Source organism: Notechis scutatus, chromosome 12 (genome assembly GCF_049901735.1).
Source record: "Notechis scutatus isolate UNSWTSFEM ecotype Mainland chromosome 12, rNotScu1.2, whole genome shotgun sequence".
NCBI classification, from domain to species: Eukaryota; Metazoa; Chordata; class Lepidosauria; order Squamata; family Elapidae; genus Notechis; species Notechis scutatus.
The window spans coordinates 7,385,925-7,404,803 of record NC_142020.1 but is presented as its reverse complement, the minus strand read 5'-3'; the positions used below and the strand labels follow the sequence as shown (position 1 = coordinate 7,404,803).

At 42.8% G+C, this 18,879-nt stretch overlaps 1 protein-coding gene across 1 annotated transcript in view; it reads left to right on the top strand.

Moving 5' to 3' along the window:
- Window positions 1–3,159: 3,159 nt before the first annotated feature.
- The window catches only part of SEC14L5 (SEC14 like lipid binding 5), a 62,645-nt gene continuing 46,925 nt past the window's right edge, over window positions 3,160–18,879 (top strand). The window contains exon 1 of the mRNA XM_087973175.1: window positions 3,160–3,368. The gene's annotated coding sequence lies outside the window, so the exon portion shown is untranslated. The remainder of the gene's footprint in view (window positions 3,369–18,879) is intronic.

The window sequence follows — 18,879 nt, the reverse complement described above, 5'->3', positions numbered from 1 at the left end:
GAAATCTGTTCCAAATGCAAAACACAAGCAGAGGAGAAGAGTTTCAGTTTCAGTTGTAGTTTCACAGCACCAAGTAGCTTTAGTACCAGAACAGTTGAGCTAAGCCACGCCCAGGCTCCTTACTGTGTCCTTCTTGCTCACACAGCAAATATTCTTTCAGTTTCCAAACAGCTCTCAACTCTCTAACACACTGACAGGATGCTAGCCAGATGAATACCGATGGATGCTGTTAAACAGAGGCAGATTCCCCCCCCCTTTTCCTCCACAAAAACTAAGCCCAATCACAAAGTTTCGTAGCGAAGCACAGGTATCGAGCTAGTAATTAATATAACCACACACATATTTTTTAAATATACATGTTTGGTCCACCTAGATATGAGGACCATATGAGAAAGGATCTGCCAGTCTTACTGGGCATTTGGCCAAGTTTTAGGCCTGGCTGGATGCTATTTGTCAAATTTATTGCCTCTCTAATTACAGAAAAACATTCAAGATCATCATAGATTTATCTGAATTTTATTAACTCCATCATAACTTTTAAAAGTGCATTATGCCGGCTTCTGCTTACCATCATAAAAACATTTCCTTACATTGCACACAAAATACTGTTATCTTCTCTGCATCCAAATGCAGAAGTGTGTGTAGTCCTCACTCACCGAGAGCAAAATTTCTGTTCTTAAGTGAGACACGGGTTAAGTGGGTTTTGCCCCATTTGATGACGTTTCTTGCCTCCATTGTTAAGTGAATCACTGCCCTTGTTAAGTTAGTCACCCGGGTATGAAGTGAACCTAGCTCCCCCATTGGACTTTGCTTGTCCGAAGGTCGCAAAAGGGGATGACACGACTTTTGGGTCATAGCAATGGTCGTAAATATGAACCACTTGCCAAGCATCTGAGTTTTGATCACGAGGGATGCTGCAGAGGTCGTAACTGTGAAAAATCCTTTCAGTGCCGTTGTAAGTTTGAATGGCCACTAAACAAACTGCTGTGAAGTGAGGACTACCTGTAATATACAAGATCCTCTTTGCTTCCTGCATTTTTAGAATAGAATAGAGCTGGAAGGGATCTTGGAGGTAAAGATAACAGATAAACTGAGTTGGAAGGGACCTTATAGGTCATCTAGTCCAACCCCCCACCCAAGCGGGAGACCCTACACCATTTCTGACAAACGGCAGTCCAATCTCTTCTTGAAGGTCTCAAGTGATGGCGCTCCCACAACTTCTGAAGGCAACTGTTCCATGGGTTGGTTGTTCTCACTGTCAGAAAATTTTTACTTATTTCCAGGTTGAATCTCTCCTTGTTCAGTTTCCATCCATTATTCCTTGTCTGGCCTTCAAGTGCCTTGGAAAATAGCTTGACCCCTTTCTCCTCTCTGGGGCAGCCCCTCAAATATTGGAAGACTGTTAGCTATCCTGTCTCCCCTGGCCCTTCTCTTCACTAGACTAGCCAAGCCCAGTTCCTGTAACCATTTTTCCTATGTTTTAGCCTCCAGTCCCCTAATCATCCTGGTTGCTCTTCTCTGCACTCTTCCTAGAGTCTCAACATCTTTTTTATAATGTGGTGACCAAAACTGGATGCAGTACTCTAGGTGTGGCCTTACTAAGGCTTTATAGAGTGGTACTAGTACCTCCCTTGATCTTGATTGTATCCCTCTGTTAATGCAGCTTAGGATTGCATTGGCTTTTTTGGCTGCTGCTGCCAATGGCTGGCTCATATTTAACTGATTGTCCACTAAGATCCCTCTCCCAGTTTCTGCTATTGAACCTGGTTTCATCCCAGTCTACATGTGTCCTTTTGGTTTTTCTTGCCTAAGTGTAGGACTTTACTTTTCTCTACACTGAATTTCATTTTGTTAGATACGGCCCAGCCCCTGTCCAGCCCTGTCAAGCAGGAGAACCTATACCATTTTAGACAAATGGCTGTCCAGTTTCTTCTTAAAAACCTCCAGTGATGAAACCCATACACCTTTCTGGAGGCCAGCTGTTCCACTGGTTGATTGTCCTCCCTGTTAGGAAGTTTCTGTTTAATTCCTGGTTGCTTGTCTCTTTGATCAGTTTCCATCCGTTGTTTCTTGTCCTGCCTTCACGTGCTTTAGAGGATAATTTAAATCCCCTCTTCTTTGTGGCAGCCCCTCAAATACTGGAATACTACTATCATGTCACCCCAAGTCTTCTTTGCTTTAGACTAAATCCAAACCCAAATCCTGCAGCCGTTCTTCGTACGGTTTAAATCTCCAGGCCTTCGATCCTCTCAGTTGCTCTTCTCTGAACTTTTTCCAAAGTCTCCACATCTTTTTTTTTTTTTTTGTAGCGGGGCGACCAAAACTGGTGTCAAAATCATTTTGATTAATTAAACCATTAATTGGATTGGATTAATTCAGCGATGAAATCATTATTTAAGAGCTGAGTGCTCGGCCACAGGTCAACAGAACTTAACAGAATGACGGAGTTGGAAGGGACCTTGGCGGTCTTCTAGTCCAACCTTCATCACTGGAGGCTTTCAAGAAGAGATTGGACTGCCATTTGTCAGAAATGGTGTAGGGTCTCCTGCTTGGGTGGGGGGGTTGGACTAGATGACCTACAAGGTCCCTTCCAACTAGGTTAATCTGAGATCTGAGAACCTCCATCACTGGAGGCTTTCAAGAAAAGATTGGACTGCCATTTGTCAGAAATGGTGTAGGGTCTCCTGCTTGGGTGGGGGGGTTGGACTAGATGACCTACAAGGTCCTTTCCAAATCGGTTCATCTGAGATCTGAGAACCTCCTTGCTCAGGCAGGAAACCCTCCTTCCCGGATCTTTATCCCCATCCTCTCTCTCTCCCCCAAACACACACACCTGGCCTGACATCACCTGGTGGTCTCCCTTCCTAAATCCTCCTCAACCCCCTCCCCCCTCTGTTCAGTGACCTCCAAGGTCACCAGCCGTCAGGCCAAGAGACCGACGTGTCGCGGCTTAAGGGGATGCGGAGCGCACCTGTCTACCTTCCGCGGGGGGAGGGGCGTGATCCGGCAGGGAGGGGGCGGGGCCTGAGACCCCACCTCCGCCGCAGCGGTGAGGGGGCGTGGCCAGGAAGGTACCGCGGCTGGTGCGGGGGAGGCGGGGAGGGGGAAAGGATCGCGAAGGAGTGCGGGGTGCGGACTGGTGCGGCGCCTGATTGGGCGAAGCGCGCCGGCCGAGGGCGGGGTTGGCCCTCCCCGCTTCACGGCTCGCCTCGCCGCGGCTTCTGCCCCGCTGCCTGCCGCCCAGGGAGCCGTCGCCGCGCCGTTGCCGAGCCAGCTCCGGCCCCGCTGCTGCTGCTGCTGCTGCACCCGCCGAAGAGCGAGACGCCGCGGAGGAGGATGCCGGGCCGGCTGTGTCCGCCGAGTGACCGGTGGGTGACGGCAGGCGGGGAAAGGAAGGGCGTCCGGTCCGGATCTCCTGACAGGGGGTGGTGTGTGTGTGTGTGTGTGTCAGGGGTGGGATACAACAAGGGCGTCCAGTCCGGATAGGTTGTCTCCCCCTCCCTCCCCGCAGAAGAAGCCGGTCTAGTTGTAAAGAGCGAGGATGGATGCGGTTTGGGTTGTGTGGATCATGGATGTGTGCAAACACGCCTGCATGGATCTCTATACATCCTGTATATATGTATATATGGCAATCTCTGTCATTTGTATCCATCCTTCTGTTTGCCTGCCTCTCTGTCTGTCTATCATCTATATCCATCATCTCTCTCTCTCTCTCTCTCTCATTATCTATATATCATCTACAAATCTATCTATGTCTATCTATCATTAGCTATTATCTATCCTCTATTTCTATTTATCATCCATCTGTTTCTCTGCCTGTCTGCCTGTCTATCATCTATCTATCATCTATATCAGTCTGTCTGTGTCTGTCTAGCTATCCATCTACCTACCTACCTACCTACCTGTCTGTCTGTCTGTCTGTCTGTCTGTTTCTTTCATCTTTATCATCTATCATCTCTGTGTCTATCCATCTATCTGCCTGCCTGCCTATCATCTCTCATTCATCTATATAATCTATGGTTTATCATCTATCATATGTATCTCTCTTTATCTATCTATCTACTGTATATATCTATCATCTATCATATGTCTTTATATCATCTATCATCTATCATCTGTCTCTATCAATCCATTCATCCACCCATCTATCTATCTACATAGGTATGTCTCTATATGTGCCTTTGTATGCCCTCATTCCCCCTTCCTCTTTTATTATATATTTCTGTAACTGTTGGTAGATTGCATTTCCACGTGTGAATATTTTCACAAGCAGGTTTCTATACGTGTAGAATGCCCATCAAGGCAGGGGTGGCCACACCAGTCTCCATGGCTGATCTAGTAGAGCTGATCTTCAGCTGGTAAGCAGGATTGGACTTGTGGAGCATGGGAAGGGATGCCTCCAGGTGGGCTGGAGATTCACCTGATAGGTCCAAGCAGCAGCCTAGGAAAAAAGCACCTTGCTCTAGTTACGAAAGAGACTTCTGTGCATTGAACCAGAAGTAAAGTGTTTCTCTTAAAGGGGGGGGGCATAAGGGGGGCGGAGACATTTTAGAGACCTTTCCTTCTGCCGTTTCACATCTTCATTTCACATCACATTTTCCTAGAGAAAGCTGTATTTTTCAGACTTAACCTCCAAAGGTGGTCAGATGAATAATAACCTCCCCCCCCCACAACCTCAGCTATTTCGTTCCCTGCCATTCTGCTGATGGGTTGGACTACAATGCCCATGATCCATGGGCGTGCAGACTAAGAGGATGGGAAATTGCAGCCCAGGCCATAGGGGAAGGAGCAGCCCGCAGGAGAAGCGTGAATGATTTAAATGCAGATCATTTAAATTAAATGCTTGACATTGGAGGAGAATTAATATTTAATATTTTAAGGTTGAACCGTTAAATATTTATTGAGAGCAGTTGCTGGCTGTCAGTGGTTTTTGGAGCAGGGCCTAAAATTAGTCCTACGGCTGGGTGTCGTTATATCTCTCTCTGCGTGCAGCGCTGTTCCCACAAGATGCTGAAGGAGGTCGGGGTGAAAACGAGCAGATGCATTGGTATGATTTCCAAAAATAATGCATTAATCTTGGCTAGTTTTTCGCCGACCTGCTTATTCTAGAATAACTCACCTACCCCGCTTTGGTGAACTGATAATTTGATGCATGATGCAAACTCGGAGAGGGATGGCATTCCATCACTAGATGAAGCATATTTGGCAAACCTTGCGGTGTACATCAAAATGAAAGTGTAGCCAAAAAAAAGAGAGAGAGAATGAGAGAGAGAGAGAAAATGAGAGAGAATTAGAGAGAATGAGAGAGAGAGAGAATGAGAGAGAATGAGAGAGAGAAAAAGAGAGAGAGAATAGAGAGAATGAGAGAGAATGAGAGAGAGAGAGATGAGAGAGAGAGAAATGAGAAAATGAGAGAGAGAGAGAGAGAGAGAGAGAGAGAGAGAGAGAGAGAGAGAGAGAGAAAGAATGAGAGAGAATGAGAGAATGAGAGAGAATGAGAGAGAGAGAGAATGAGAGAATGAGAGAGAGAGAGAGAATGAGAGAGAGAAAGAATGAGAGAATGAGAGAGAAAGAGAGAATGAGAGAAAGAATGAGAGAGAAAGAGAAGAGAATGAATGTGAGAGAGAATGAGAGAAAATGAGAGAGAGAGAATGAGAGAGAAAGAATGAGAGAGAGAGAATGAGGGAGAGAGAATGACAGAGAGAGAATGAGAGAAAGAATCAGAGAGAGAGAATGAGGGAGAGAGAATGAGGGAGAGAGAATGAGGGAGAGAGAATGAGAGAGAGAGAGAGAGAGAGAGAGAGAGAGAGAGAGAGAGAGAGAGAGAGAGAGACTCAAAATATTCCTTCAATCCATCTTTACATCAGAGGCCTGGTAAAACAAGTGTTTGCTGTTACTGCAAATTTGCTCTGAAGCGGGTGGTAAATCCCCTTCCCATTCATTGCCTCCTCATTTCCTCTGTTAAATAGGTTTGTTGGGGTTTTTTTTTTTTTTGCACAGACAGATGGGATTCTAACTTTGGGAAAAAGAAAACGGATATGCATCTCTTAGTAGCATTCAATGGAGAATGGAGTCTTCTCCCCCCACTCTCTGTCTCTCTGGAGGCCCATATAATGCCGGGTATAGGAAGGGCTGGTGATGTAGGGAGAGCGAGAGGCTTATAGAATCATAAGAATGGAAGGGTCTCTGGAGGTCTTCTAGCCCAAGGCAGGAATCCTTATTCAACCCCAGAAAAATGTCTGCCCAATCTCTTCTTGAAAACCTCCAGGGATCGAGTACCCAAGACATCAGATGCAAGCCATTACCCTGGTTTTTTTTTTCATTGTCAGGAAATATTTCTTTAGTTCTAGGTTGGCTCTGTCTTATTGATCATCTACCTGTTATTCCTGCTCCTGCCCTCAGATGCTTTGGAGAATAGATTGGCCCTCCCACTTCTCTGTGACAGCTCCTCAAGTATTGGGAAGACCGCTATCATATATCACGGTTAATCCTTCTCTTTGTTCGACTAGACATATCTAGTTCCCTTAACTTTTCATTGTATGTTTTAGCCTCCAGACCTCCAGAGGTGGGATTCAGCAGGTTCTGACCAGTTCTGGAGAACCGGTAGTGGAAATTTTGAGTAGTCTGGAGAACCGGCCAATCCCACCTCTGACTGGCCCCGCCAACCCCATTTATTCTCTGCCTCCCATTGAGTCCCAGCTGATGGGCTGGGTCGCCTTTGATTGCCCTGCACAGGAGAACGGAGCTGGAAAGCAGGTTAGTGGGGTGGGAAGGGAAGGGGGATTTTGCAGTATCCTTCCCCTGCCACACCCACCAAGCCACGCCATGCCACGCCCACAGAACCGGTAGTAAAAAAAATTGAATCCCACTGCAGCCCTCTAATTGTCTTTCTTGCTCTAATCTTAACATCTTTGTTTGTTATTGTGGTGACCAGAATTGGACATGATATTCCAAGGCTGGTCTCACCATCTTTCTTCAGATCCTCCGGAGAAGGAGATTACACCATCGCTTCCACAATCCATTGTGGAGCAGCTCATACCATGAGTGTATTTTCTTTTCCCCTGTGACACCCAACCAAAATGCCTTCCCTTGTCATTCAAATTCATGATGTCTTCTGTTTTGGAACAAACCCGAATTCTCTTGTCTCATCTTCTACATGACAGTCCTTCAGATACTTGAAGGCAGCTGTCACCTCTCTCTCTCTCTCCATCCATCTCTTCTGCAGGCTAAATATACCCAATGCCTCCGAGTGTTCTTCATAAGATTTTCCTTCTATGCTCTTTATTTTGTTCGCTTTTCTCGGGACATCATTGCTGCGGTTCATTAAGGATCTTCTTAAAACATGATTCCCAGAATTAAACACTCTACAGATAGGTGTGCTCGGATGATTATTGGTACTGATGGATAATGAGAAAAAAAATCCAAACTGGGTCAGTCACAGGGACCAGAGCAGGGGTCTCCAAACTTGGCCAAACTTTAAGGCTTGTGGACTTCAACTCCCAGAATTCCTCAGCCAGCTACAGTTTTGTCTTCCGAGCTTTCAAATTCGTGCCAGAACCCTTAATGACCCTGCAACATTATCTTGGGACATGTATATTCACCTTCATTAATGAGAGACATTTTCCACTGATTTTTCCCAACACACTTAGTGGCAAAGTATTGGCAACACACTCAATGGTAATGAACACAATTACCATGTCCCAATTCCCTTCTTTAAAAAAATAATGATAATAATAAAATTCAACTGAAGATAGGTTTGAAAAACAATAAGCTATGCCTCTTTTTTTTACATGTGGTGCAGTGGTGGGATTCAATTTTTTTTTACTATTGGTTCTGTGGGCATGGCTTGGTGGGCATGGTGTAGCATGGTGGGCATGGCAGGGGAAGGTTACTGCAAAATCCCCATTCCCTTCCCACCCCACTAACCTGCTTTCCAGCTCTGTTCTTCTGTGCAGAGCAACCAAAGAAGACCCAGCCGATCAGTTGGGACTTGATGGGAGGCAGAGAAGACATGGGGTTGGCAGGGCCAGTCAGAGGTGGGATTGGCCGGTTCTCCGAATGACTCAACATTTCCGCTCCCGGTTCTCTAGAACCGGTCAAAACCGGCTGAATCCTACCTCTGGTGTGGTAGGTCTGCATCTGGATTTCTAATAGAGGATTCTATCAAGGAAGCTCCTGCAAGACATTTTACTATAACACCCTGGTCATCACTGATGCATGTGAAAGTTGTTGTATCTGGAATTTGCTATTAATATTGCCAGAAATCAATAATGGGATGAATTCATGGCCTGATCCAGCAGGACTCTTGGTACTTTGTTATCTAAAAGGTACCAATATGGAAAATTACCTTCTTGTTCTGACCCAAACCTTTTTCCAATAAAACAAACACAAACCAAAGGGAACAGAAACCTTTTAATAATTCTTACCAATCCCCGGTTAAAAGGCTGCTGCAAACTAATTAACTTTGATAAGCACGAGCATCGCCAAAACTGTGCGAGGCTGCCAAGAATAACAGATAAGAAATATTTTACAACACAAGATTCTTCAAATACCAACTTAAGATACTGCAATATCCACAAGGCTGGAGTTTCAAAATGTCTTTGCTTCCTGCATAGAACATCTGATTCACAGCTGGCTTTTATCTCTTAAGGGAGGGGCCATTACCTTGCAGCCTTACTCCTGAGTCGCCTGTGCTGCTGCAGCTGCTCTTTCCTGTGAGCAATCCTGCGCTCACGCGCACTTGGCACAGGCTCCTTGGGAACCTCTTCATCACTGCTGCCAGCCCCCACAATCTCTGAAGGCAGCAGTCCACTCCCTAATGGTGGAGTGGACCCTGGCCCCTCATCTGAGTCCTCGCTCTCCTCAGCCATCCGCACTTGCTGCCGGCTAACCACAACACTTCTCAAGAAAGAGGTGAAGAAGCTCCCTTTAAATTCTCCCGCTTTCTAAATCTTTAGAGGTGAAGGTCAGCGTAATGAGGTAGAAACTGTGAGCCTGGAAATCAAAGAAAGGACCACTTCAGAAAGACCGTGTGAACTATTTCAGGATGCCGTTGTCATGGGCAAATAACCAAGAGCATTTTCTGAGTTCAGAGCATGGAAAAGTTTATTATTGCTATCTCTAATACAAGAATCTAGTCAACTAACAATCAAAGCTACGTCTCCGGGTGTAGACGGGCACGATCGATTGATGACCAAGCACTTCTCAAAGTCAAAATTGGTGCTCGATAAGAATCACTGGAATTCACAAGGGTTGGACTTAGGTTTCTTGTTGGGGAACGCAATGATTCCAAACTGATGGCATGTTTAACCCCGCCTTCCAGCTCAGCTTGTTCTTCTCCGACGGCAATTCCGATGCTTCCTTGCAAGTAGCCTAGCCCTGGTCAGGTCAGAGGCCTTTGGTTTCTTTTCTCAACGGATGTTTCCGTTGCGCTGAATGCAGCAAGATGACGCTAATCCTGTTTTGCTTTGCCAGTGGTCTCCGGATGTGGAAGGCCACAATCGATTGATGAGCAAGCATTTCTCAAAATTAAATATGGTTATGAAGTTGGCTCTGTATCAGTCTTACACTCAACCCTGTGCTTTACTTGGAGCTGCTAATTATATAACAGGATACTTTCCTGGGCCTCTTTCGGCAATAGATTTCCCTCCCTCGATTCTTGCTGCGCTTGAATCCTTCTTTCTAAGCCCAAACAGTGCCATATTTTTTGTAGCATCTTCTATTCGTATTTTTCCTCCCTGTGACGTGGGATCCAATGCATCAGGCATCTTGTCTGATCGGGTTGCCGGAATAGAAATGAATTTCGCCTCTGTAACTTAGAAACATGTCGAAACGGTATGATTTAATGTGGTGTGAAGCCAGGTTGTTGTCTTCGTGCAGAAACCGTGGGTTTAAATTCTACTGATCTTCATGCCCCTCCCCCTTTTCATTTGTATGCGTTCTTGGAGATTCAGGGCAGCCCAGAGAGGTTGTGGTTTTGCAGCGAAGCTTGGGGAAAGCCTGCAACACACTGTATAATTTGTGTCTTGAGTTCCTTCTTGTCTGTATTTGTATTCTGAATCTTGTCATCTTGCATGTTGGTATCTAGCTGCTTGTGAAATTCTCACTCACCCACCCACCACTTTTGTCTTGTTCTCACACGTTCTTAACACCCACTTTCAGGGTGTAGGTGTAACACTTCGATCACATTCAAACAGCCCATATGAAACTGACTGGAAGCTGAGGCAATCCATCTCTTGCTCTCTCTCTCTCCCTCGCCTTTTCCTTTCTCTCTCTCTCTCTCTCTCCCTCCTTCCCCCTCTCTTTCCCCCTCTCCCTTTCCCTCCCTCCCTCTCTCTCTTTCCTCTGTCTCTCCATCTCCCTCCCTCTCTCTGTCCTTCCCTCCTTCCCCCTCTATCTTTCCTCTCCCTCCCTCCATCCTCCTTGCCCTCTCTTCCCCCTCCCTTTCCCTCCCCTTCTCTCTCTTTCTTCTCTGTCTCTCCATCTCCCTCACTCTCTCTGTCCCTTCCTCCTTCCTCCCTCTCTCTTTCCTCTCTTTCCCTCCCTCTTTCCCTCTTCCCCCTATCTCCCTTCCCATCCCCCCTCTCTCTCTGTCTCTCCATCTCCCTCCCACACTCTGTTCCTCCCTCCTTCCTCCCCCTCTCTTTCCTCCCTTTCTCCCTCCCTCTTCTTCCTATCTTTCCTCTCTGTCTCCCTTCCTCCCGCCTTTTCTCTCTCTTACCCTCCCCTGCTCTCTTTCCTTCCTCCCTCCCTCCTTCCCTTTGCCTCTCTCTCTCTCTTCTTCTAAACTTTGCTAGAATTTTGAAAATAGAATAGAAACTAATGAGTACTAATATTTGGAATTGAAAAAGAAAGAAAGAAAGAGAGAGAGAGAGAGAGAGAGGAGAGAGAGAGAGAAAGAAAGAAAGAAAGAAAGAAAGAAAGAAAGAAAGAAAGAAAGAAAGAAAAGAAAGAAAGAAAGAAAGAAAGAAAGAAAGAAAGAAAGAAAGAAAGAAAGAAGAAAGAAAGAAAGAAAGAAAGAAAGAAAGAAAGAAAGAAAGAAAGAAAGAAAGAAAGAAAGAAGAAAGAAAAGAGCAAAGATAAAAAGTCAGAAATCAAAGAAAAGGAAAAAAATATGGAGTGATTTCCTATTTTCCTTCACAGCAGTTAAAAGTACGAATATAAATTAACCTCTTACTCCATGGTTACAGCATTGTTTATTTATATTTTCTATAACCCATTAGTTGAACCATCAAAACCGTATATCATAACTTTGTTGTTGTTTTTTCTGTTTCCCACAAAAAAAAAATCAGGAAGAGGTTTCTAGTCCTCATTAACCTTTGACAATGTCCTGTCTCTCATCAAAGCAGTCAATTTGGCCATCTCAGCAGGTTCCATCCTCTTCCCCATCCACTCTTGCCTGATAGGTAAAGTCAAATATTTTCACCTTTGTGCATAGGACAGCCATGCTGTGTCATAAACAAAACCAAAGTTCCATGATTCCTCCTCCCAGCTACTTGTGCATCAGTCTCCCAAAATCAGTCCCTCTCTCTCTGTGTCTCTCTGTCTCTCTCTCTCCCTCCCTCTCTCCCTCCCTCCCTCCCTCCCCCCTCTCTCTCAAAAGATGACCTCCAGAACAAGATGGCTTGAAGCTAAGCAGGTTGGATCTGCTTAAATCTTGGTTGAGAGGCCTCCACACAACATTTCTCATCTATGAGCTAGTCTGGAAAGACCAGGGTGAAAGGAAGGAAGCAATAATAAACCATGTCTGTCTACTAGCCAAGATAGATGTTTTTTTTTCTGAACCCTAGGAAGGACCTTGATTCAGATTAACAGATTAACAGAATTGGAAGGTACCTTGTAGGTCATCTAGTCCAACCTCTGCCCAAGCAGGAGATCCTACAACATTTCTGACAGATGGCTGTCAGTGTCTTCTTGAAAGCCTCCAGGGATGAAGCTCCCACAACTTCTTTTTTTTTTAAAAAAAAAAAATTCTTGGTTTTTAAGACAAACATAGACAAACAAAACATAAAAACATCAAGCCATCTTCCATATATATACATACAGTGTGTTGGTTGGTTTACAAATTGTTTTGTGCTTCCATTTCGTAGTCTTCAATTACAACTACATTGAATATATTCTCATATTTTCAATCAAATATTAAATACATTAATATCATTGTTAGTCAATCATTTGACTATACTTTTATTCATTCATGTTTTACGAAATAATCCATGTTTTACTTAATTTGTTTTATGACAGTTCATATTATCATCTCAAATCTATCCTACAATCATTTTGTAGATATAATAAGAAAAAAAATACATCTTTATATATTTATTATCTAAGAATCTACATATTTCATTACCATGTTTTATTGTCTAACCATTGATACAATAGATCACAAATTTTATAAAATTGTTTATCCTCTTGTTCTCTGATTTCAAATGTCAATCTACTCATTTCAGCACATTCCAATATTTTCTTAATGATTTCCTCCTGCAATGGTATTTTCTCATTTTTCCAGTTTTTGGCAAATACAATCCTAACCTCAGTTAATACATTTACAATCAGATATTTCAATTCTTTACTATATATTTCAGGTAAAATTCCCAATAAAAATATCTCTGGTTTCAAGTCTATATGCTTTTTTGTCATTTTTTCCAACCACGTGTGGATTTCAGTCCAATATTTTTTGGCATCCGCACAAGTCCACCACATATGGTAATGTGAGCCAGGTATCTGATGACATTTCCAACATTTTTCAGATTTGTTCTTGAACATTCTTGCTATTCTTGTCAGGGAAAATGCCACCTGTAAAACATCTTATACAAATTTTCTTTATATGCTGTTGACATTGTCATTTTATAATTTTGAGACCACAATTTTTGCCATTTCTCTAGATCAATCCCAAATCCAAAATTCTTCCCCCAAGCATATAGTTTCTTTAACTTGTTCTTCTTCTAGTTTAATTTCTAATAAATATTCATACAATTTTTTAATCACCTTTTCATCAGTACCTGTCAAAATCTTATCTAAGTCAGTCAGTTTAGAAGCTCCCACAACTTCTGAAGGCAAAGCTGTTCCATTGGTTGATTGGTCTCACTTGTCAGAAAGCTTCTCCTTATTTCTAGGTTGAATCTCTCCTTGATCAGTTTCCATCCATTATTCCTTGTCTGGCCTTCGGGTGCTTTGGAAAATAGGTTGACCTTCTCAAAGGCGATTCAAAGGAGATTTTCTCTTTTATTATTAATCCAGCCAAGTTTGGTATTTCTTTTTTTTTTTAAAATTAGTTTACAACATAAAATACAAAATGGGAAAGTAGGGGAGGGAAAAGGGAAGGGCAAAGAGAAAAGAGAAAGAAAAAGTGTTGACTTCCAACTCCCTTTGGTGCAGTAGAATAAGATAATCAAACCTCAACTTTTTTAAAACTTTAATATAATAATACAAACTAGCCATTTCTATAACAAGAAATCTATTGAATCGGTAAACTCCCGAAAATCAAATTTTCATTTTTTTTCCACCTCAAGCATAAAGTCCAGCAGTTGTTTCCAAGTAGAAACAAAAGTAATTGTGTTTTTTTTCTTTAATTGAAACAATCCATTTAGCCATCTCTGCTAATTTTATCAGCCTTTAATCCATTATGGGGATCAAAGTGTCCTTCCATCAAATTTGGTATTTCTAAAGTACATGGATGGGTAGCAGCTTTCCAAAAGCAGACCTTACTGATTTTTTAAAAAAATCCCTCTGTTTTGGTACTATCCAGGCCATTTCAAAGATACTGTCTTCTTGCGTGAACCAGAAAAAACTAGGTTTCATAGGAATGAGTTAATGCTGAGAAGTAAAATGTATTTATGCCTGACATTATTGGTAGGTAGAAGCAGAAAATTACTCTGCAATTAAATGATAAGTCTTACAAGAAGTGTGAAAGATACATTCAATCCAGCTTCAAGATTTTCATAAACCAGCTTGCTTTAAATAGCTAGAGCTGCTATTTACGGGAAGTAGTTTGAGGCAGCCTCAAATGAATTCTGTGCTCTTTTGCAAAAAAAGAAAACAAAGAGAAAAGAAAAGTGTTCTTTTGTGCAATGTATGTCAAAGCAGTCCGGTTAATTATTGTTGTTTGTCAGGCTTGAAGTAAGCTTGTTGGAAGCCGTGTTAGGAGACCGGGGTACTAGGCATCCAAATGTTGGTGCAAGAGGACTGATGATGGGTTCCTGATTGGCTTAGCTATTCCCTCTATTATTATATTACAGAATCTAACAATTTATTAGCTATTTAAAGAAGAGGGGGTTCAGCCTATTTTCCAAAGCACCAGATGGCAGGACATGAAACAATGGATGGACACTAACCAAGGGCAGAAGCAACCTAGAACTAAGGAGAAACTTCCTCACAATTAGAACAATTAATCAATGGAACAACTTGCCTCCAGAAGTTATAAATGCTGCAACACTGGAAGTTTTTAAGAAGGGAATGGATAACCATTTCTCTGAAGTAGGGTTTTCTGCCAAAGCAGGGGGTTGGACTAGAAGACCTCCAAGGTCCCTTCCAATACCGTTATTCTGTTATTATTCGGTTATTATTCCCCTCTTTGGAAGAGCTTTATAGCTCCCGCTGCCTTAAGAAAGTTCAAAACATTCTCAAAGATCCATCGCATCCTGGGCACCCTTTCTTTGAACTACTACCATCTGGCAGACAGTACAAGATAATAATAAAAACAAGGACAAATAGGGGCAGTAGCTCTTTTGAATTCTGCTGTATAGTGCAGTGTTGGTGCGGTGTCGGGGTTTTTAGATTCAATGTGTGGAGGGTGAAGGATGTGTGTGTTTATTTCATGGTCATGATGTGCCCTGAAGATGGTGTTTGATTTCGTTGTACGAGGTGCAATGACAATAAAGTAAAGCAAAGGATTCTCTGCCAGAGCAATTAAACAGTGTGCATTAACACACCCGCTTGTTCGTGCACCATGTAAAGCAACGTTTTTCAATCTTGCTGAGCTAGGGAATTCTGGGAATTGAAGTCCACCTGTTTGGAGTTAAAAGCCACCGATTTTAGACTTGCCTTTAACAACGATAATTTGAAATGTGTCGGCTCACAACCTTTCCTCCTGCACCTTATTTCTGCTACGGCTAAGGTTGCCTACAGAAAGCAACCTGCAAAGGCAATCTCTGCGAACCATGAACCAGGTTTTAAGGCAGCAGGCCAAGATAATCCAAAGATCCATTTGGTTTCCTCTCTCTCGGTTAGATTATTGATTACAGATTAACAGAGCTGGAAGGGACCTTGTAGGTCATCTAGTCCAACCCCAGCTTTGGGGGTGTTGGGACCAAAATATCCTGTGTATTAGAAATGCAACTGGCCTTGATCTTCTGGAAGGGGAGCATTTGTTGGCTTCAAATAAATCCCACTAGCATTTAGCAGCAACTTTCTAAGGACTGCCTTGGGTAAGATCCATCATTCCGTCTCAACCTCTCCATTTTGGTCCTCGGGTTAGTATCAGCTGTTCGTTGATGTCCAGATGTTGTTCAAGGTGAGATTCCTTTTTGTAGATTTCTCGTCCAGTTCCACAGCTCCCCCACCCCCCAGCCTATCTTTTCTTACCTAGATTAGAAAATGATGGGTTCACCCAGCAAATATTTGAGCTTCGCCTCCGAATGAGTGGGAGACATGTGAAATAAATAATTGAGAGAGACCGAGTCCATCAATATTGAATTTATTCGAAATACAGAGCCTGCCTGGTGGGTGAAGGGGGCTGAAGAAAGCAGTAATTAAGTGACCTTCTCTCTGAATGTTTTCATAATGAAGCAGGGAATGTAAAATATATTCAATCCCTTCCGGCAATTGGCTTCAACCGGAGTCTTCCAAGCCGGCTGAGATACTAGAAGCAAGATGCTTTGAAACTCTATAAAGCGATCTCCAGAGTCTAGATTAGATTAGATTAACAGAGTTGGAAGGGACCCTGTAGATCATCTAGTCCAACCCCCCACCCAGGCAGAGGACCCTATACCATTTCTGACAAATGACAGTCCAATCTCTTCTTGAAAGCCACCAGGGATGAAGCTCCCACAACTTCTGAAGGCAACTTCTGTTCCGTGGGTTGATTGTTCTCACTGTCAGAAATTTTTTTCTTATTTCCCGGTTGAATCTCTCCTTGTTCAGTTTCCATCCATTATTCGTTGACTGGCTTGCAGGGGCTTCTTTCTGTGGCAGCCCCTCAAATATTGGAAGACTGCTCTCATGTCTCCCCTGGTCCTTCTCTTCACTAGACTAGCCATGCCCAGTTCCTGCAATCGTTCTTCATATGTTTTAGCTTCCAGTTCCCTAATAATCTTGGTTGCTTTTCTCTGCACTCTTCCTAGAGTCTCAACTTCTTTTTTATAGTGTGGTGACCAAAACTGGATGCAGTACTCTACGTGTGGTCTTACTAAGGCTTTATAGAGTGGTATTAGTACCTCACTTGATTTTGATTGAATCCCTCTGTTAACGCAGCTTAGGATTGCATTGGCTTTTTTGGTGGCGGCTGCACACTGTTGGCTCATATTTAGCTGGTTTGTCCACTAAGACTCCAAGATCCCTCTCACAGTTACTGCTATTGAGCCTGGTTTCACCCAGTCTATATGTGTCCTTTGGGTTTTTCTTGCCTAAGTGTAGGACTTTACTTTTCTCCACACCGAATTTCATTTTGTTAGATGGGGCCAGTGTTCAAGTAGAAAGCTGATGTTTACATGTTTCCTTGTTGCAACCAAACCTTTGAAGGTGATTTTTGATTTACGACCACAATGAGCAGTTTCCATTGCTAAAGCAAGATATTTGCTGGGTGAACCCATCGTTAAGTTAGCCACATCTGATTTTATTATCTCCCCTCCCCTCCATGGTTGTTAAACAGATCGCTGACCTTGTTAAGTGAAATCATGCAGCTGTTCAACTCATCTGGCTTGCCCCGTTGACTTTGGTTTTTGGAGGCTGCCGGGGAAGGTCTCAAACGGGGATCGCAATGACCCCCAGCTGTAACCATCATAAATATATGCCAGTTGCCCAATCACCCTAATTTTGATCACATGTCCTTGGAAAATAGTGCAAGGTTATAAGCTTGAGAACCAGTCATAAGTCACTTTTTCAGTGCCCATTGTAGCTTCCAACAACGTCAAGCCAACGGGAGAAGTTGGATTCACATAACTGTATGATTCATAACTGTATATCAGACATAAATACAATTGAGCGAGTCCGGAAGTATTTTACCAGAAGAGTATTACATTCCATTGTTCGCAACAGAATACCCTACAGCACCATACTTGAGATTCTAGGCTTAGACAACCTTGAAGTACGCCAACTAAGATTGGACTTAAGCATAGTACATAAAATCATATGTTACAACATCTTACCAGTTATGAATATTTCAGCTTCAACAACAACACAAGAGCACACAACAGATATAAACTTAAACTCCAAACTCGAGGGCAGGAAGTACGATTTCAGCAACAGAGTGGTCCATGTTTGGAACTCACTACCTGATTCAGTTGTCACCTGCTCAAACCCCCACTCCTTTACCCTCAAACTAACCTCTCTTGACCTCACCCCATTCCTAAGAGGTCTGTAAGGGGCGTGCATAAGCGCACCATCGTGGCTACCATCCGTGTCCTAATGTCCCCAATTATTAGTTCCTATTTCTTGTATTTAAACTTATGTTTATTCTTATTTCTATTGTATTGTAAGCTTTTGACAAAATAAATAAATAAAATAAAATAAATACAAATTCACTTAACAACTGCACTGATCTCTTTAACAGACATGGCAAAAAAAAGGTTGCTAAATTGGGTGTTATTCACTTAACACTGTCCCCATTGTGGTCGTAAGTCGAGGACTTCTTGTGGACAGGATTTGGAGTGTGCCCACCAGCTTTAGAGGGGGTGGCAAAAAGATAGAGGCAGTCCTCGACGTACGACCAGAATTGAGCCCAAAATGTATGTGGTTAGGTGAGTTTGGCCCCATTTTACGACTTTTCTTGCTGCATTTGTTGAGCGAATGTGGTTGTTGAACCAGTAACACGATTGTTAAGCAAATCTGGTTTCCCCATAGACTTTGGCTTGTCAGAAACTCACAAAAGACATTTACATGACTCCTGGACGACACTGCAATGGTCAAAAATGTGAGGCAGCTGTCAAGCATTCAGATGTAAATTGTGTGCCACGGGGAGGCTAAAATGACTGTATGTGTGAAAAACAGTCATAAGTCACTTTTTCTCAGTAACCTTGTAACTTAGAATAGACTAGACTAGACTAGACTAGACTAGACTAGACTAGACTAGAATAGAATAGAATAGAAGAATAGAATAGAATAGAATAGAATAGAATAGAATAGAATAGAATAGAATAGAATAGAAGATAGAATAAAGATAACATAGCATAGCATAGCATAGCATAGCATAGCATAGCATAGCATAGCATAGCATAGCATAGCATAGAATAGAATAGAATAGAATAGAATAGAATAGAATTCTTGGCCAAGTGTGATTGGACACACGAGGAATTTGTCTTGGTGCAAATTCTCTCAGTGTCCATAAAAGAAAAGATACATTCATCAAGAGTCAAGAATCATCAGGTACAACACTTAATAATAGTCATAGGGTACAATAAGGAATCAAATCATACTAGGAAACAGTCAATATAAACTGTGTAAGGATACAAGCAACCAAGTTACAGTCATAGTCACAAGTGGGAGGGGATGGGTGATGAGGAGTGATGAGAAGATTAACAGTAATTGTAGTGCAGACTTTGTAAATAGTTGAACGGTGTTGAGGGAATTATTTGTTTAGCAGAGTGATGGCTTTTGGGGAACAAACTGTTCTTGTGTCTAGTTGTTCTGGTGTGCAGAGAACATGAAATTCTAACTGTAGAGATCATG